Consider the following 18,792-nt stretch of genomic DNA (forward strand, 5'->3'; position numbering starts at 1 on the left):
CCACATGAGTACAATCCAGGTCTCTTTAAAGCAAGAGTAAATAGGTATCTCATAGGTAAGCGTGCTCCACCGTAGACCGCATCATCACTTACCATCAGGTGTGATCGTGGTCAAACGTCTACCTATTCATACTAAAAAAAAAACAAGAAGGGGACCAGCAAAACTTAAAAGCTATTTGATCCTCGTTACTTTGCAAACCTTTCTTCGTTGGGGGCTTTTTAATGATTAAATCCATGTTTATTTACAGATTAGAATAAAGGAAAGTTTTACTATAAATAGATTAGGCTTTCAATAAAGGCGTGGGACGAAAAGGTTGAGATCAGCACGTGTGAGATCCTCCGACTCGTCGAGGGCTAATGAAAATTACTGCTGCGTACAAAGTGTGGTTTTACTGAACATTAATTCTTGACGAGTTACACTGAATAGCTTACTTTTACGCGTGTTGCTCCATAAAATTATGATCAGTTAAGAGTTTACATTAGTTCTCGTCTAGGTTTTGAGTAGTTACATAACACAATAAAAATATTATATCAATAATGGTTTTAGACTAATGTGATTGTTATTTGTTAACATTTCACAAGTTCAATACACGTAACTACGTGTCAGTATATTGTATACTTAGTTATATAGAGTGCGATAATTGTATTAAAAAACGCGCCATACTCCATTCAAGCCGAAGTATCGTATAGTACAGTGTCATTTACACTTGACAAATAACCCGATAAATCGAGACAATTTTGTCCTTGAAATAACAACATTGTGGAAATTGCACATAGTTCGAATTTCAAAGAACAGTTAGCTCTACTTATCGGATTTCACCAGTAAACCGTAATATTAGTAATTTGACTCTGCCTACATCAGAAACGTTTGAAAAAGTGATGTGTACTTGTGTAATTATTCCACTTTTTCTTTATTTAAAACCATTCCTCGATTTACTTTTTTTTAGACCACGTCCGGTGGTAAGCAGGTATACGGTCGGCTTGATGGAAAGCGGAAAAAATACTTAAAAATATATTATTGAACGCGTAAATAACTACGTTAAATCTTCTGAAGGTTACGAGTATTGCATAATAAAGTTGTAGGTTAGTTTTCAGTTTACTTACTACAGTTTTACACGAACACTCAATGATTATGATTACTGCTCACTTTATGATCCCTCACCCCTAACAGTTTAACCGTACGAGACACTTAACTAGTATCATGTAAATGGGCCATTACGTGTAAATTGTTGTTATTGTAACCTACGTCGTTTGTTGTTTATCCATCTTTGTCCCCAATCATTACCATTTCTGTCATATTCAATCGATAATAAGTTCCTCTAGAATATCGCTTTTAAGGTCAGTTTGGCTACACTCAAATTTGAATCTTAATTGCTGGAACGTAAATAGTTTTTACTGTGGCACAATTTAAAGATTCTTGACAGAGGCGTTAGTAGTAAATATAATTAAATTGAGCTGAATATAGTTAGGTACATGAATAATAAATTCATTTCTTATTTTGTTTTTGTATTTTCAAGTAATTTTTACATTTAATATGTATATATTTATTAAATAGGTGAATATCTATGTAGATCCATTCGTTTATGTGTAGTAAACAGAAACTAAACGCATCAATAAAACTCAAGAAGTAGTTAAAAATATTACAGCATACAGTGAATATGTAGATATAATCTTGCAGTTACGTATATTCCGCTAAGACATCTGTATAAAGTAAGAAATGTAGCTAGGACCTAGGTGTAGCAAGCTGACAACTCCGAGGTTCAACTGCTATAGTTTAACACGGTATCACTGGAAACCTAATCCCGATAAGTGATGGCCTCTGAAGATTAATAGAAAATCATACCGTGACGCGGAGGCGGGCTTCTACCAAGACCACTGACCTTAGTTTCCGATCCTGTACCGCAACGATCCTGTGTCTATCGATCAATTCCGTTTCGAGAGGCCACTGTTAACACGGGTTTGGTACATTTCTGTCGATTTTAGTATTCGACTGGAGGCTCCGGTCGGTACTGAAAGCAGAATGGCGGAGGTGCGCGCGCAGGCGATCGATGGCGATGCGCGAGGCGACGGGCCAGCAAAAACTGCCAACTCGAAAACGACTTAAAAGCGCACGCGCTTCATACATTATCACCCCTTTATTTTTTGAACAGTATAAAGGTTCCGATCTGAGCTCCTTTCGACTTTTACGTCACTCAATGCGTACATTGAAGAGTATGTTAGCCACTGAACGGTGTTTGCTGCTGAGTCCACGCCGATCCGAGCCAGGCTCATAAACATGCGCGATCCCTCGCCTTCAGTAAGGCTCTAGTAAATAAAAATATGTATGGAACGGGTATGCTAGGAAATTAGAACGGAATGAGATTTTGCTGGACGGGAAGTTCTTAATTTCTGGCTTTGTCCTCGCCTCTGACATGTTAATTGCTTGATAACAGCACTTTAGCCGCCGCTGGCACATTCCTCGTAATATGCGTACGAGCTGAACACAAACTTTATCACGTCTGTTTAGAAATTATCGTAGTAGGAGTTTTCCTACTACGATAATTAAATGTTACTTTCATTTTCTCATAGTTTTTAGGGTTCCGTAGTGAACTAGGAACCCTTATAGTTTCGCCATGTCTGTCTGTCCGTCCGTCCGTCCGCGGATAATCTCAGTAACCATTAGCACTAGAAAGCTGAAATTTGGTACCAATATGTATATCAATCACGCCAACAAAGTGAAAAAATAAAAAATGGAGTAGGTAAACGTTTCGTGGCAGCGGCAGCGCACACTGCAGAGAGCGCACGTGGACACCGGCGCGGCGCCACAGAATATATAATAGCACAAGTAAAGAAGGCCCACTGCTTTGATGTTTCCGAAATGCCGCCTTTTTAAATACCTACAACATTCTTACAAAGAAACGAGCCGCACGTGCGCGGCGTCCGGTGATAGGGTTACCAATGGATCCAAACGAATTAATACTCACATTAAATGTTATATTATTATATTCAAGTCTTGAGTACTTTCTAGGTATATACGCTGTATTCATATATTTTTGTTCAAGGTTCCAACATCACAAGCCTTATTGAACTTTTCCGTGGGACTTAATCAGTAGTAGATCTGTATAAGAATATCTTTTGGTATTTATTTTATTCAACATGTCTATTTAATTAAGTACTATTAGCCATTCCACCCGCGGACATCGCTTAAAAAACCTCGCGACGTAAAGTAACAATAGAAAGTGCGAACGTGCATTCCGTGAGAATGTGCGCCACCCCTGAGTAGGCCGCGAACTCGCGGCCACAGCTCGCGGCCGCCAGGATATACTTGTAGCGCGGCGATAGGATAGCGGAGTGAGCCGCCCCTGGCAGCGCCAGCGGACGCGTCTGTGTGCGTGAGCTAGGTATGCATACAACTACAACTGCTGTAGGCACCGCCCCCCCTCAGCGCGTCCTCTGCGGCGCGGCGATAATCACCTAGCCCTAAGGCCCTGGTTTCTCTGGCCCGTCACACGCGCCCGGCGGCGTTTGGATGTGAGCCGCATGTGCCGCTGTGCCACACGCTGTCGGTCGCGGGTGCGTGGGTTTTCTGACCCTTGGTCACCCGTCGTCGGCGACGGAACTCAGTAAGTAGCTCTGGTAGACTGATTTTTGAACTGTTGTGTTGTGCTCTGATCAAAATGAATGCAAAAATACTTACATTGTAATTCTTAGAGGAAGAAGATTATACGCGACTTAATCCGTCCATATAAATATTGATATTACCCAAAAAAAAGAGACAGTCAAACGATATTTTTGTATGAAACCGGCAAAAAGAAAGTGAAATTTTTAACTTGGTACTCAAACACTTGCATTGTAGTAAAGAAAAAATTACATCATATATTCGATTAAGTATATCGAAAACAGTTCACAGAAGTGCAATTCATCCATTGAATTACTATGTACTAACATACTAGAAATTACACCCCAAACAAAGTCTGTGCTCCGGCCGGCAGCGCGCGGCGCATGCGTGGGGAGGTACCGTGTCATAGAGTAAGACTTGACCAATGACCACCTAGACGCGACACTCTTAGTGTAGACCTTTTTTATACTTTTTGTAAAATACTAACCCCTTATTCATAAACGCACACTAAAGTTATCAAGCCGATAAAGTTCGTTTGTCCCTTTTCGGCGTATTGGTGTGATAGAAAGGGACAAACGAACTTTATCGGCTTGATAACTTTAGTGAACGTTTATGAATAAGGGGTAAGTAGTTTAATTTTAGCACTATCATACATTGTGCTATGTTTAAGTTCTACTAAGTGAAACAAAAATACATTATTGATTTTTTTCATATACCTACTTTAATTGCCCTTGAAGAAAATCATAGGTTATTATTGTATGAAAATATCGATTACAACTCGTGTTAGAACTGTGTAGTATTCATAAGTATAACGTGAAATAAATTTAACATTTCTCTTTTATATATTACAAACAGAATATAATCACAATTACTATACTTCATTACCTACATGTCAAGTCTGTGCGATTATGATGCGATTAATCTATGATTTCGTTCAACAAAATGGCAGCGATAGCTTCGCGTTTGAGGAGCGCGTCCCTTCATTGAAATAATTACTTAAATAAAGATCGATTAACATAGCGTGTATACTAACCGATGAAATGTGACACGTCAGTTTTATTCGATTTTCTCGTATGGCTTAAACAGCATCTTGTTGCGCAGGAAGGCATTTTTACATTTTATTTGTGTGTGCAGGCAGAAACATAAGTCCAATGGACTTATGTTTGTAGCGCAAACGTTTTGCTCGCAGTGTCCTCTCTAGTATTACCTCAATGAGTTCATCATTATCTTTAGTGAAGTCAGTCATTTTCCATATCAAGACGCCACCCGCCGTCCGTTGCTATTGTACAAAACGAATACAGACCGTCGCGTGCGGCGTGTGACCTTCGCCCGTCGAACCACCCGCCGTCGGCGACGTTTCAAAGAAACCACCCTCAAACATTTCCGAACAAAACATTCGAACGTCGTCAGTCGCGGACCCGCGTAATTAAAACCACAACGTTCTATGAACATTGGTCAAGTGCGAGTCGGTTTTCGACTTTTCCATACAAAGAACTCATGAGCGCCTGAACGACTGTGATGGCAAAGTTAACTTTTCGCACTTTCAAGACTTTACGTATATATCTCGGAAACGATAAGAGATAGAGCAAAATGGACTTCAGATTTGGGCTGTCGTTGGCACAAATTCTATGTTTTCGTCAACAGAGACCCTTTTTTGGACCGATTTGAACAAAATTTTGCTCAGTCCACTTACAAACGGTCTTAAGCGCCTCCTTTTTAGTAGAAACTTAAGTCATTTTGGCAAATGAAAAAAAAAAATGAACAATTTCTAAAAAGAAAAAGACAGAAATGAATTTCTTTCTAGCTGTCCATCACGCTTACAAAATTTTAAGACGTTTAGTACTGCTTGCAGCGTCAGTGAGTGAAAATCTTAATTTGAGTTTTTTTCTCGTAAGTCCGACTTACGCTTGACTGTAGATTTCTAATAGGTTTTCCTGTAATCTACAGGTAGAGGGCTATCTCGTGTATTTTTTTGAAAATTTTACGCTAAGTAGTTTCGAAGATAAGGGGGGGGGGGGAATGATCATTTTTTGTCTATTTTCTTAAATTAATTCTAAAGTACCAAAATTAAAAATTAAAAAAAAATATATTTCAAATGCTCATAAAATGCTCTTTCATTTGATATATAACACAATATTTCAAAAATGGAAAAACTGTTTTATTAGTAAATGTACTACATGTAAAGTGGGGGCTGATACTTTTTTTCATTCCAACCCCAACGTGTGATATATTGTTGGATAGGTATTTAAAAATGAATAAGGGTTTACTAAGATCGTTTTTTGATAATATCAATATTTTCGGAAATAATCGCTCCTAAAGGAAAAAAAAGTGCGTCCCCCTCTAACTTTTGAACCATATGTTTAAAAAATATGAAAAAATCACAAAAGTAGAACTTTATAAAGACTTTCTAGGAAAATTGTTTTGAACTTGATAGGTTCAGTAGTTTTTGAGAAAAAACGGAAAACTACGGAACCCTACACTGAGCGTGGCCCGACACGCTCTTGGCCGGTTTTTAAATTCATTTTTTAATTCGGTAAGTATTCACATTAAACTAGAATTGAAATTTTCGCAAATAAGTTTTATTAAATAACATCACAACGAACAAAATGAAGCTGTAGTACTGTGTGGCAGTTATCGAAAACCACGGTTTTGCTGTGTAAAAAAAAGCAGAGAAACTCGTTTAGTTGTTAACATGCAATAAGTTGACTATTTAATAAAATAAATGTAAATTTTTTCACTGGTCTATTTTTTGTATGTCGTTTGTTATATATCCACTGAAGATCTCAATACACATGTATTTTAATGTTTTTCATGATAGTACCGATTTCAAATGAATGCATCGATTATTGTTTTACCTACCTAGGTACCTAGTAATTTCGTTGGAAGCGCTATACGAAGAGAACAGTACTTTCTGCAGGTTCAGGATGTTCAGGTGGACTCCTTTGTAGCCTGTCATCGCCTTGGTAGAGCCCGCAAATCCAAGCCAAGACCCATTTTGGTCAAGTTTTCTTGTCAGCGGGCCAGGGATGCTGTATGGGCTGCAAAGAGGAAGTTGAAAGGTTCCGCAAGACACTCTCCGAATTTCTAACAGCGTCCCGGCATGCAGTGTTTCTAGAAGCTAGACGGGTCTTCGGAATTCAGGACAGCTGGACAAACGACGGCAAGGTAGTGGTGCAGTGCCATGATGGTTCCAGGCACAGAATCACTTCACTCGAGGAGCTTAAGTCGCTGCCCTCTCCGCCTGATGCTGTAGGAGATACTGCTGAGCAGCGTCCTTCTACGTCGGAGAGTGACGCCAGCGAGGCACCCGCTGCAGCTGCCAAGACATCGAAGCAGGCGCAGGTAAAGCCAGTCGAGTCTAAGCGGGCACGTAACCCTAGGAAGACCCATGCTGTTTAAGGCTCTTGATAACGGTTTGCTATCTTTTGTCGGTATAATAGCTTCTCCTTAATCAATTTTTCTCAAGTACCTTCATTGTTGTATAGTATTTTTTTTATTTCCTTGTCGCTACCACTCAGTCAAATTTTTAAGTAGCTTAAATATGTCACTGTCACTTCATCTGTCAAAATTGACATTGCGTTTCGTTTCTGCTTGACGGAGGTGTATTTTTCTATGGAGGTCCATTTTTGTGTAAATTACTTTTGTTTTAAATTCTTATCTCCCGGTGTTTTGTATTATTAGTAATAATTTTACGTGTCTTATGTAACTACTGGCGAGCAAATGAGGTTGTATTTTGATCTCAAGATTTTAGTTAGCTAGTTTTAGGTTTTGCATACACATTAAGAGCATATTTTATTATTTATTATAGTATATACCTATATATATTTTGTGTTTATATATATTTTGTGTTTGTTTATATACTGTAGTATCATATTATATTCGAACCATTTATGTCAGACTTGTTTAACGTAAGCCTTGAGAGTGAATTCTTCTCCCTGTCATCTTCTAGTCATTATGACTCCTTGAGTGATGCCTCAGACTTGCCTAATTTGGGCGACCGATTGCAGTGCACCTTTGCTAATTCAAAAAAATGTTTTAATGTGGTACATATAAATGCGCAAAGCATACCTGCTCATTACCCGGACCTTCTTGCCTCTTTTTCCTCCTGCAATGTTGATGCTATACTTATCTCCGAAAGCTGGCTGAAGCCGTCGCTTCCTTCTGTCCTATACCCTTTGCCCGGATATCGATTGATACGCAATGACAGGACCGGTCCTGGGGACGGTGAGTCGGGTGCGGTACGGGGCGGTGGTGTGGCCGTGTACCTGAAAAGTGACTTGAGTTGCCAAGTGGTTGCGCAGTCACCTACGGTCTACACGAACTCGGCCGAGTATCTCTTTCTGGAGGTCTCCTTGCATCGTTCCAGGGTTCTCCTAGGTGTCTTCTACAGTCCCTCGTGTCACATTAATTATTTTGACACCCTAGAGAGAACCTTGGAGGATCTAAGTCTGCAGTTCGACCATCGTATAATAATGGGGGATTTTAATACCTGTCTCATCAAAAATGATTCCCGTGCCCTTAAACTGCAGTCGGTAGCTACTTCGCTAGACCTTGACATCTTGCCTCTCGCCCCTACTCACTTCCCTCATAACGGCCCTCCATCACTCTTAGATCTAATTTTAACTTCCTCTGCCGATTTAGTAGATTCTCATGGACAGTTTAATGCTGCTGGCTTCTCGCGTCACGATCTAATTTATGCGTCCTTTAAAATTCGGCCTCCCAAACAAAGGCATAAGATTGTATTGCGTCGGGACCTACGTAGCATCAATTTGCAAGCGCTATACGATGACATGGACAAGGCTGATTGGCATAAGATCCGTGGTCTGGCTGACGTTGATCTGAAGTTAAGGACTTTTAATGACACATTGCTTGCGATTTTCGATAAACATGCTCCACTGAAGCCGATGCGGGTGAGGCATTTTCCAGCACCGTGGCTTACACCTGATATCAAGTCACTTATGGCCAGGAGGGACAAAGCGCGAGTCAGATTTAGAGCGGATCCTACAGTGCAGAACCATCATAGCTATATTAATTTGCGGAACCGCTGCAACAAATCTTGTAGAGACGCTAGGCGCCGTTACATTCATAAGTCTATTGATAACTGCCCCCGTTCAAGTTATGGAAGTTTCTGAAGTCACTTGGGCTGGGCAAAGTTCCTCATCGTTCCACGGGCTCTCTAGATCTAGATCTCATGAATCAGCACTTTAGCACATCTCCGGTGACTTTAGATCCTCTCGTCAAACAAGCAACTCTATCCTCTCTTGATAATGCTCCTAGACCTGTCCCTGACTCTTCTTCTTTTACTCTTGTCAGTATCTCTCCACATGAGGTTATTTCATTGTTAAAAAATGTTAAGACGAGGGCTGTCGGTGAGGACCATCTTAGCCTGGATATGCTTATGCTCGTGGCGGATTCAATCGCTCCAATTCTATCAGAAATCATTAACTTTTCCTTTACTTCCGGTACATTCCCTGTTATGTGGAAATTAGCTCACGTCATACCCCTTCCTAAAATTTCTAATCCCACGTCACCTTCCCAATACCGTCCCATATCCATCCTCCCAGTGTTATCGAAAATTGTCGAACATTTTGTTAATAACCACCTTCTCTCATATTTCCACAGGCATGAGTTGTTGAATCGCTTTCAGTCGGGTTTCCGTCCCGGGCATAGTACTGTCACGGCTCTGGTGAAGGTTACCGATGACATTCGTCTTAATATTGAAAATAAAAAGCTTACGCTTCTCGTACTTTTGGACTTCAGTAGTGCTTTTAATACAGTAGATTTTGATATCCTTCTTCATATTCTTCGTACTTTTAATGTGTCACAGACGGCTTTATCTTGGTTCCGTAACTACCTCTTTGGGAGACGCCAGCGTGTCAGGGTCGACGACAAGATTTCGGATTGGTGTGATCTGTCTGCTGGTGTTCCCCAGGGAGGGATACTCTCTCCTCTCCTATTCTCAATTTTTATTAATGGCATTACTGAATCCTTAAAGTGTTGTTTTCATCTCTACGCGGATGATTTGCAAATTTACGCGTCGGCTAGCATGGACGAGTTTCCTCATCTTGTCAATAAAATCAACAGCGACCTTGAGTCAATACGTCTCTGGGCTCACAAGTTTGGGTTGAAAGTGAATGCGTTGAAGTCGCAGGCGATTGTCATCGGTGGCCCTCACTTTGTGTCCAAACTGTCGGAAATGGTGGTACCCAACGTAATTTTTGATGGAACAATTATCCCATTTTCCGCTACAGTGAAAAACTTGGGTATCACCATAGATCAAACTTTGTCCTGGTCAGCCCACGTCGCTGATGTTAGCAATAAAGTGTTTGCGTCTCTCCACTCGCTGAGGCGTTTACAAAATTTTCTTCCACTTCAAACAAAAATAACACTTTCTTCGTCATTGTTGCTTCCTTTGTTAGATTACGGTGATATCGCTTTTCTGGACCTTAGTGAGGAGTTGCTTGACAAACTCGAGCGGTTGCAAAACTTGTGTATCCGTTACATCTATGGTTTGCGTAAGTTTGATCGCGTATCCCAGTTCCGATCTCAGCTTGGCTGGCTGCCGATTCGCCGTCGTCGAGACGTGCATGTCCTGTCACTGCTTTTTAATGTCTTATTTAATCCGTCTTCGCCACGCTACCTTTCCGAAAGATTTAGTTACTTGGCTGCTGGCAGTAATCACCGTTTGCGATCTAGCGCCAATCTTGCTCTTGCAATTCCACCCAATAAGACGCGGACATACAGAAAATCCTTTTCTGTCTATGCCGCTAAATTGTGGAATGAGATACCGGTGTCCGTGAGGCTATCCCAATCTGTAGCAGCACTCAAGAATAACCTTAAAAAACTATGGCTTTCCGACACTTAATTTTTTTTTTTTATCGGATTGTTTTTTTTTTTTTCTTTTCTCTCTTTTTCTTTTTCTTTAATTTTTATCTATTTTTTTTTTATTGTCGTCTTGCTTTGTGGTTCGAATTAATATCCATATACTTTTTGGTCTAAGTACCTATATAAATATATATTTTATGAGTATTTGTTTATTTATTATTATTATATTATTATATATGTATATATTGGTGTATTAATGTAATTGTATATGTATATATTTGTTACCATGTGTATACAAAATTTGCATTTAATTATTTTAGTGGTTGTACATTTTTGAATTCGTCACTCATCGTTAATTCGCTTCTACTCATTTCCTCAAAGGTTGACTGGAAGAGATCCCATTAAGGGATAAGCCCGCCTACATTGTATATTACTGACTCTGTAACTGTGTCTCTTTTGTTTCCTTTATGTACAATAAAGCTTATACATACATACATACATACATACTTTTAACAAAGTAATTCTACTAACGTATTGTACAAAATAAAATGTTCAACGATATTCTAATGTCATCGCACTCATCGCAACCAAAATATAAATCCAATATTTTTGTATGATATCATCACATTTGTATTTAAATTTTCAAGGGCTAACTGTTTCAAAAACAAAATATTGTCGATTCGTTTAGATCCTTATCTTATGCAGACAGGGAGTTATGTGCTACAAGACTCAACTTACTTCATAACATGTTGTCCTTTAGGCTTGTGTGGGACTTAGAACTTCCAGTTCTAAAGCTTTGTTGTATTTAAGTACCTACATATCAGCGACAGGAAACCGTACCAATTTTTTGATTAATATTAGAAAAGATAAATAACTTGCAATTATAAGGATTAGGCTGTTGCCTGAAAAGCAAAAAAAAAACAGTATCTTAATTCACTACGACGAGTGCTCTTTTTCGTCGCTCAATGTCATACAGAAAGATTAAAATAAATTTTATAAATTTACCTATAATATTGAATGTAAATACAAGATTTAAGTATTTATTGGCAATTAAAATAATTTTTTTTTTTTTAATAAAAAGAGTCAGAAAATTTTCATAAGTATTTTCTACTATAGGAGGTTCTTACACAGATTGACTGAGTCCCATGGTAAGCGCAAGAAGGTACTCAGACGACGATATATAATATACATAGCAAACCTGATTCACAACACAAGACATAGATACAAGTATTTGTGCTCATCACACAAATTAATTCTCCGGATTCGAACTCAGGACCATCGGTCACCCACTATGCCAGGCCGGTCTTCTGACCCTGTTATCAACCTAGTTTTCCCAGAAGGCTAGTTTTTCGCCGCGTACAAAAACTACATTATAGCCGTAAGCGGGCGCTTTAGCTTAATCCATACTGCCCCAGACGAGGCACGGGTTACGTTCCAACCGAGCAGCAGAGTTGATTGCTCAGAATAAGCTATGTAAGGATGAAACAATAAAACTGTTTTAATTAGCCTGATAGTAGAGCTTGTGCCATCTAGGATGGAGATTTTGCTTACTTACAATATGTAAATTGATCATCATCATCATCATCATATCAGCCTTTTATCGCCCACTGCTGAGCATAGGCCTCTCTTCTAGTACGCCACTTGTCCCGGTGAGCTAGTCTTATCTTATCCAGTTGTGACCCGAAGATCATAGTATTACATATGTACTCGTAATACCTATGTATGTAAGCTGTGAATAGGCTTGCAGGAAGCAAATTCGGAATACGAGAATAAGTCGTGTCACGGTCTTACGGTATTTGTGGTCTTTGCGGGATGCTAGAAACATACCTATTTGCCCTAAAATCTAGATCAAACATCGATCAAATACGACTCATCATCCTCCTTGCGTTTTCCCGGCATTTGGCGCGGCTCGTGGAAGCCGCTGTGACAAGTAATCCCAAGATTTGGCGTAGGCACTAGTTTTACGAAAGCGACTGCCATCTGACCTTCCAACCCAAAGGGTAGCTAGGCCTTATTGGAATTAGTCCGGTTTCCTCACGATGTTTTCCTTCACCGAAAAGCGACTGGCAAATTTCAAATGACATTTCGCACATACGTTCGAAATGTCAAATACGACGATATCTTTTACAGTTTCGGATCCTGGTTACTTGATTCTAGTCAATTTCTTCACTTAATGGACTGATCTGCGCTTATGCTATGGGAATAAGCGAATGAGTCTTGTCGCGGTCTCACGGTATTTGTGGCCTCTGCGGGACGCTGTGGACACGCTTGCCCTAGATCAAACCTCTATCAGATCAGGCTTTAAAAAATACGAGTATATTTAGTAATAACAAAGAGGATCGAGTGTACATATAATTACTGTCGAAGTAAAATATGTCAGTTACAGTGCATTAGACCGCCAGCCATCTCTGGACATAGTACCAAATAGTGTATTTATAACAAGTGATGAAAATAAATTTTAATGTTATATCCTTCTTTAACCTAGCGTTTCCCGGCATAGCGTCGGGGGTTTAATGTAAGGTACTTATTTATATTTAGGATGCAATATTGTTCATGAATTAGCAGTAATTATTCATGAAATAAAACTAAGGAAACGACCTATGTACATATATAAACGGGTGACTAGGAAAGCTCTGCTGTGATGGGACCGAAACGTCGAATATAAACTCACTACACGTTATATGTAAGTATAGTCTGTTTCCATTCATTTTTTATAAATATTTATGACACTTACGATTTTCAACAAACAATAGGGACGCGTTTACGCGTGAACGTGGCTTGATAAACGGTGTAAACACTTATTCTAATTAGTACCGATGTTAAGGTACACACGGCTTTACGTTTGCGAGGACACCTTTGTGAGTCCCTCGGCGAACAATTGCAAGGTAAATACTATACCTATAAATAGGTCATAGGTCATTCTTACACAGATTGACTGAGTCACAACATGGTAAGCTCAAGAAGGCTTGTGTTGTGGGTACTCAGACAGCGATATACATACTTATAACTACTGTTTAAGATGTAAATAAATACATAGAAATCATCTATGACTACACATCGGTAACTCGTGGCATTTAGGTAGCACTTGACAGTTACTAATAGACTAGTTATGTGACAATGATATTCCTGTACCTAAGGGACGAGAAAAATAAACTAATTTATAAAGTTAGTATACCTCTGTATAAATTCTTGTATAGGTACCCATAAAAGCCATATGCTAATTTAATAAGGCCCACTTGCACCAACCACTTAACTCTGGGTTAGTGGGCTGTCAACTGTCAAATTCCATATAAAATGGTGGGTTAACCCTCCATTTTCGTTGGTGCAAGTGGCCCTAAGTATAGTAATATTATTAGTTAAGTAGGGTCGGGGCGTGAAGTCCATAGATCGTTAATCGTTGTAAATGTGGATGGCGCGATTAAAGCGCAGCCGGAACTAATTAAATTATTGTTTTTTTTCCTATATAAAAACGAGATTTCGAACAAACTTCCGACGTGAGTTAAAATATTATCCCTAATAACTATTTGCTTAACAGCTAACTTACGTCGGAAATCGGTACCAAGTCAAATAAAAATGACCATGATTTTGGTTTCAAATATAATTTTATTATTTTAAAATGTGACCCAGACGTGTTAATAAGCATGACAACTAGCTGCAAAAGAAAACTTTAATCGGCCATTAGTGTGGGCACTAAGTGATATATAATAATAAGACAGTTTTTCAACCTTCCAACAGGCAATGACGCAAAGTGTGAATACCATTCTATTACAGAGAATTAAACACGACGGGAAGCAATCGTACTGTTGTTCTTGTTCCGTTGTTTCTATTGACTTATAATTTGTATTTAATGCCAGTTGACTGTTGTAGAAATAGCATAAGTTTCGGTGGAGAATTGAAACGTTCATCTTGAATTTGATATCTGAATTAATTTGTTATCGTTCACAAGTACATTTCGTTCGTACATGTTCGTAATGGATGCACTGACTTCAACGTAACGTAATGATGACAAAATTGCATTACACAGGGTACCTATATACCTAGCCATTTTATTTATTCAAATGCTTAAATGCTTACGATAATATCATTATTTCTATCGATCTTCTATATACCTAAGTGCGACAAAGTTATGCGTTTCGATCAGCGTCCACAGCCTTAACGATTGTCATTTCGACTTGGCCGGCTGGTAAGTTTTGGTTTGGGAGACGGCTGCTATGACGGCACCGCTATCCTAGGAAACCAGGCCCCGTAGCCGGATGGCATTTCTGCGACGCCACACGTCGCATAAATGCAGTCTGGCTCTATCGCGCCAATACGCAAGAGCGGTAGAGATAAAGAGCTACGAAAGAGATATTATCGTGAGCGTCTGTGCATTCGGCTACGCACCCTGTACAGCTCAGTGTGCGTAGCCGAATGGCACAAACGCTCACGAAACGAAACGCTAGTAGATATCTATCTCTATCGCTCTTGCGTATTGGCGCGACAGAGCCAGACTATCTTTCGCGGCGTTTCGTTTTCGTTTCGCGTCGGAGAAATGCCATTCGGCTAAGGGGCCTGATCGTAATGTACCTTACGTTGGAATTGGTCACTTCCTTTCTAAGTTTTTACTATGCTACGCTTGTAGCGCTACGTCGTAACTGCTACGTACTACGGTACGACTACGGTAACAGTATGGATTAAATATTTGGAATCGCTTTACTCAAGGTACTACAGTAAAATATTAATAACAAAATAGTCGCTGCTGACATGATGATTTTTCGGAAAAAGAAAATCTTCAAGTTTACCTACTTACTATAAATTGTTTATTCATAATCAAGAATCAGTGTTTTTAGAATTCTTCGACATTCGAAAGAGATTCGGTATGACACGAATGCACTGTAGATAACTTGTTCTTACTTCGTGTCAGGACTTCGAATACAATTAGAAATTAAATTTACGTCTTATTCATCTTAGTCTTATACTGCTTTCCATAAAAGTTTTCAAAACATCCTTTAAGTATGTATCGTATAGACATTTTGAAGACCGTATATTTCTTAGAAAAGTATAATATTTTTCATTATTTTATACGGACTAACATCTATTTTATATTTACACATCCGAGTCAAATCGTATGTGTTAACATAAAATCTCATCTTCAAGTGTGGTTTGCGGAAACATAATATATTGTGTTACGTAAAAGGGATAATTTGTCACGTCGACGTTGCGTTACGTGCCTTTTATGCTTCCCACTTCAAACCAAGAATATATTTGGAATCAAAAGTGCTTTAACCTTTGCCTTTTGCACAGGTGCCTGTAGAAATAAGACTGTCAGATATTTTGTGACCTTCTTTTTGTGCGATGTTAACACCGGCGACTATATACAACACGTACTCGTACACTGTATTGTTCAAAAAACGTAAAAAAAAACATTTGATATTGTATTTTCTAATGGTTACAAGACTTACAAGTAATGTAAATTTTCTCTATTTAGATAAAAAGTAAAGTTGCGGTTTCAGTAATTAGCCCATAATTGAACTAGTTTGTTTGAAGTACATTTAAAAATAAATGCTCTATTTTTTGCTTCGTTGTTAATATATTAAGCTGCTTATTAGGTCTGGACATTGTGATCCCCTAAAGCCATTTATTTTATAAGTAATATTAATAAATATAAAGGAATATAATAAACATTTTCTTTTAGAAAAGTTTCTACGGATAATGACAATCCATTAACCTAGTTTCATAACTACTAGCTTGAAAAAGTAAATATATTAGAAGTTGTTAGATTTAGTGCTCAATATTAGGGGCATCAAGCTTTATTCATTTCTCATTTATTCATCTATCCTTTTGTTAGAAACGGAACAATTGTTTGTGGCTGATAAAATACATATAACTTTAGTGTATTGTGTGACATTTAAGAATAGAATAAAATCGAATTGATGTGACGCAGAAGAAGAGAAACCATCGAGATTGAGTTAAAACAGCAAAATAAGATTATATCATAAAATATACAACCAAAAAATCAGCTATAGGGAGAAGAATATCCATTCTAATAGAGGTCAGTCTGCGGCTGGGAGCTCATGACACTAGCTGCGTTACCTCTCTGTATCGCAAGGAAGTACGTTCAGAAAAGTACGTGGTAGCACCCTGTACTGATGACCAGCGGTTTCGACAGTGTCGCCGGCTTAGCCGAATGACAATCGTTAACGCTAAACGCTGATCGAAACGCAGTCTGGCTCTGTTGAGCCAATATATTTGTGCATTTGACTACATGCCCAGGGTAAACTGAAATAAATGTCATGTACAAAGAAAAAATGACCAAGGCCTCCAAGTGTCCAATGCTGGATTCGAACCAGCGTACTCCGTCATAGCCACGGATGCCTGAACCACTCGGACAACTGGTCACGGCAGCAAGGTTGAAATTTTCAAGTATATGACACAATTACCGAAGGCTTATGGCGCTTCCGGCCATTTCTGAAGTAGAACCGGAACTAGTTCGACCTCCTAACTGAATCAAACCATGTGATTTCGAACTAGCGAAGAGAGATGGCGCCACCATGTTCACTCTAAGACCAAATTAAATTATTTGGTAGGAAATGTTTTAATTTGTGAAATATTAAAAAAAACACAAATTAAAATATTTTCTATCAAATAATTTAATTTGGTCTTAGAGTGATACCCAGGGTAACCAAAAGTCTCACCCGCGAGTGCTGCAAACTCGTAACGACGCTTGGTATGATGAGGCAGAAGTTTTAGTTGTCACAAACATACGGAAATATTCTAAACCTGTCAAAGATCAATGGTGCTCCGGTAAATATCAAACGCTCGCTGAACTCGAATGATGCTGATAGGACCTCTTCTTTACGTACTTGTAAAATATTCCAGGACGCAGGTACTCGAGAATAAGTAGGGTGGATTGTATACATTTCGACACGTCACGCGTCAAAGTTGTTCAACCGTCTGTGTTATTTCGGGGTTTACCCAGGGACGGATTATAAATATACATCCAGTTTTTATTGATTTCCGTTTATTTTGAGGGTAGGTTCTTGAGGTCAAATACGATTAAATTTTTCTAAGAAACTTATTGTCTTAATTCTTACTTTTATTGAGTTAAGGTACAGCGGGCCGTATCTCGACTGGGAGGCACTATGCTGTTGAGTTCTACATGTATCCACTAAACACGCCTACCATATTATATAATCGGTGGGTGGTATTTAATAATGAAAACATTGTAAAACATGGAAAAAATGGATCAGTTACATTTGTCCTTTAGTCGGGATTTGTCCGCTGTACCTTACGATAAAAGAATTGCTTGAAGTATCAAGCCCTTTATTTTACTTCCTGATATTATTTATTTTATCATGACAAACATTTCAGGCTTCATGGAAATTTATCTCTTAAGGGGACTATCCCTTAAGGGTAAATTCTAAATTCATTCAGCCATATCAGGACTAAAATTTAATTTGTGAAATAAATTACTGCGAACGATTTCGGGGCAACAACTAGTATACTAAAAGCTGCCTTTGGTCCTCAAACGGATCTATTATATACCTTTGTATTATATTAATAATGATACGAAAATCCGTCGTCGGATACTTTTTGCGGTCTTCGTGGATTTATTCAGGTCAACTACGTGTAACCTGAATTAGTACCTAATCATAATCGTCAACAAAGACCCACTGCTTACAATTTCTGAGAAACTGATTTTTACTCGGAAAATATGAAAACTCAAATTGCTTGGTTTTGAAGAGATGAAATCTAAATAAATTGATTTATTTCCTCGTAAGCTTCCCATATAATTGAAATAATTAGAGCTCGTGTCTGAGATCTCCAAACAGCCATAACAAATAAGTAAATAATTCCTCGTTAAAAGTTACCTTATGATCTTCCTAGTCACTTTGCATTCCCAATATGATCTCGTGTTCCCAGTAAGTATTTCAATACCTAGAATTAGCAAGTAAAAAGTGTCGTCTTTAAAAAGTGAAATGCAATATTCTATTTATAGAGTGTCCCAGAATGTCTCAGGAAGCAACGCCATGGTGTCGCCTACTACGTCCCACGCGCCAGACGCCTTGCTTCTATATTCCTAGCGAGTGTTTAACTTTAGCGAAACTGCCATCGCTCAACAAGACAACATTGTCATTATTCATCCCATTATATCACTTAGGATAGCGTCTGAATTGTTTTTTTTTTTGTTTTCGAACTGAATTGATACATGGTTGGCAGTTCTCAACTATAAATTGGTCCGGAAAGTTTCTGCGTAACACATCAATACTGTAGAATCTTACATTGACGGTATCGCGCATACAACCAGTCTGGCCTTTCAGAGGTCATAGATTGTAATTTATTTTTTTTAAAGATTCTTTTCTACTTGTCTTATTCTATTTCTTAAAACTT

At 38.7% G+C, this 18,792-nt stretch overlaps 1 protein-coding gene across 5 annotated transcripts in view; it reads right to left on the reverse strand.

Annotated features, from left to right (window-relative positions):
• The window catches only part of LOC125236614 (synaptotagmin 1), a 62,262-nt gene that overhangs the window by 31,373 nt on the left and 12,097 nt on the right, over positions 1 to 18,792 (reverse strand). For 4 of the 5 annotated variants that reach the window (XM_048143789.1, XM_048143664.1, XM_048143723.1 and 1 more), the window contains exon 1: positions 1,880 to 2,009. The exons of the other annotated variant lie outside the window; for it this stretch is intronic. The gene's annotated coding sequence lies outside the window, so the exon portion shown is untranslated. Of the gene's footprint in view, positions 1 to 1,879; positions 2,010 to 18,792 lie in introns of those variants that run through there. 5 annotated transcript variants of the gene reach the window in all.

This window comes from Leguminivora glycinivorella, chromosome 1, assembly GCF_023078275.1.
Source record: "Leguminivora glycinivorella isolate SPB_JAAS2020 chromosome 1, LegGlyc_1.1, whole genome shotgun sequence".
NCBI classification, from domain to species: domain Eukaryota; kingdom Metazoa; phylum Arthropoda; class Insecta; order Lepidoptera; family Tortricidae; genus Leguminivora; species Leguminivora glycinivorella.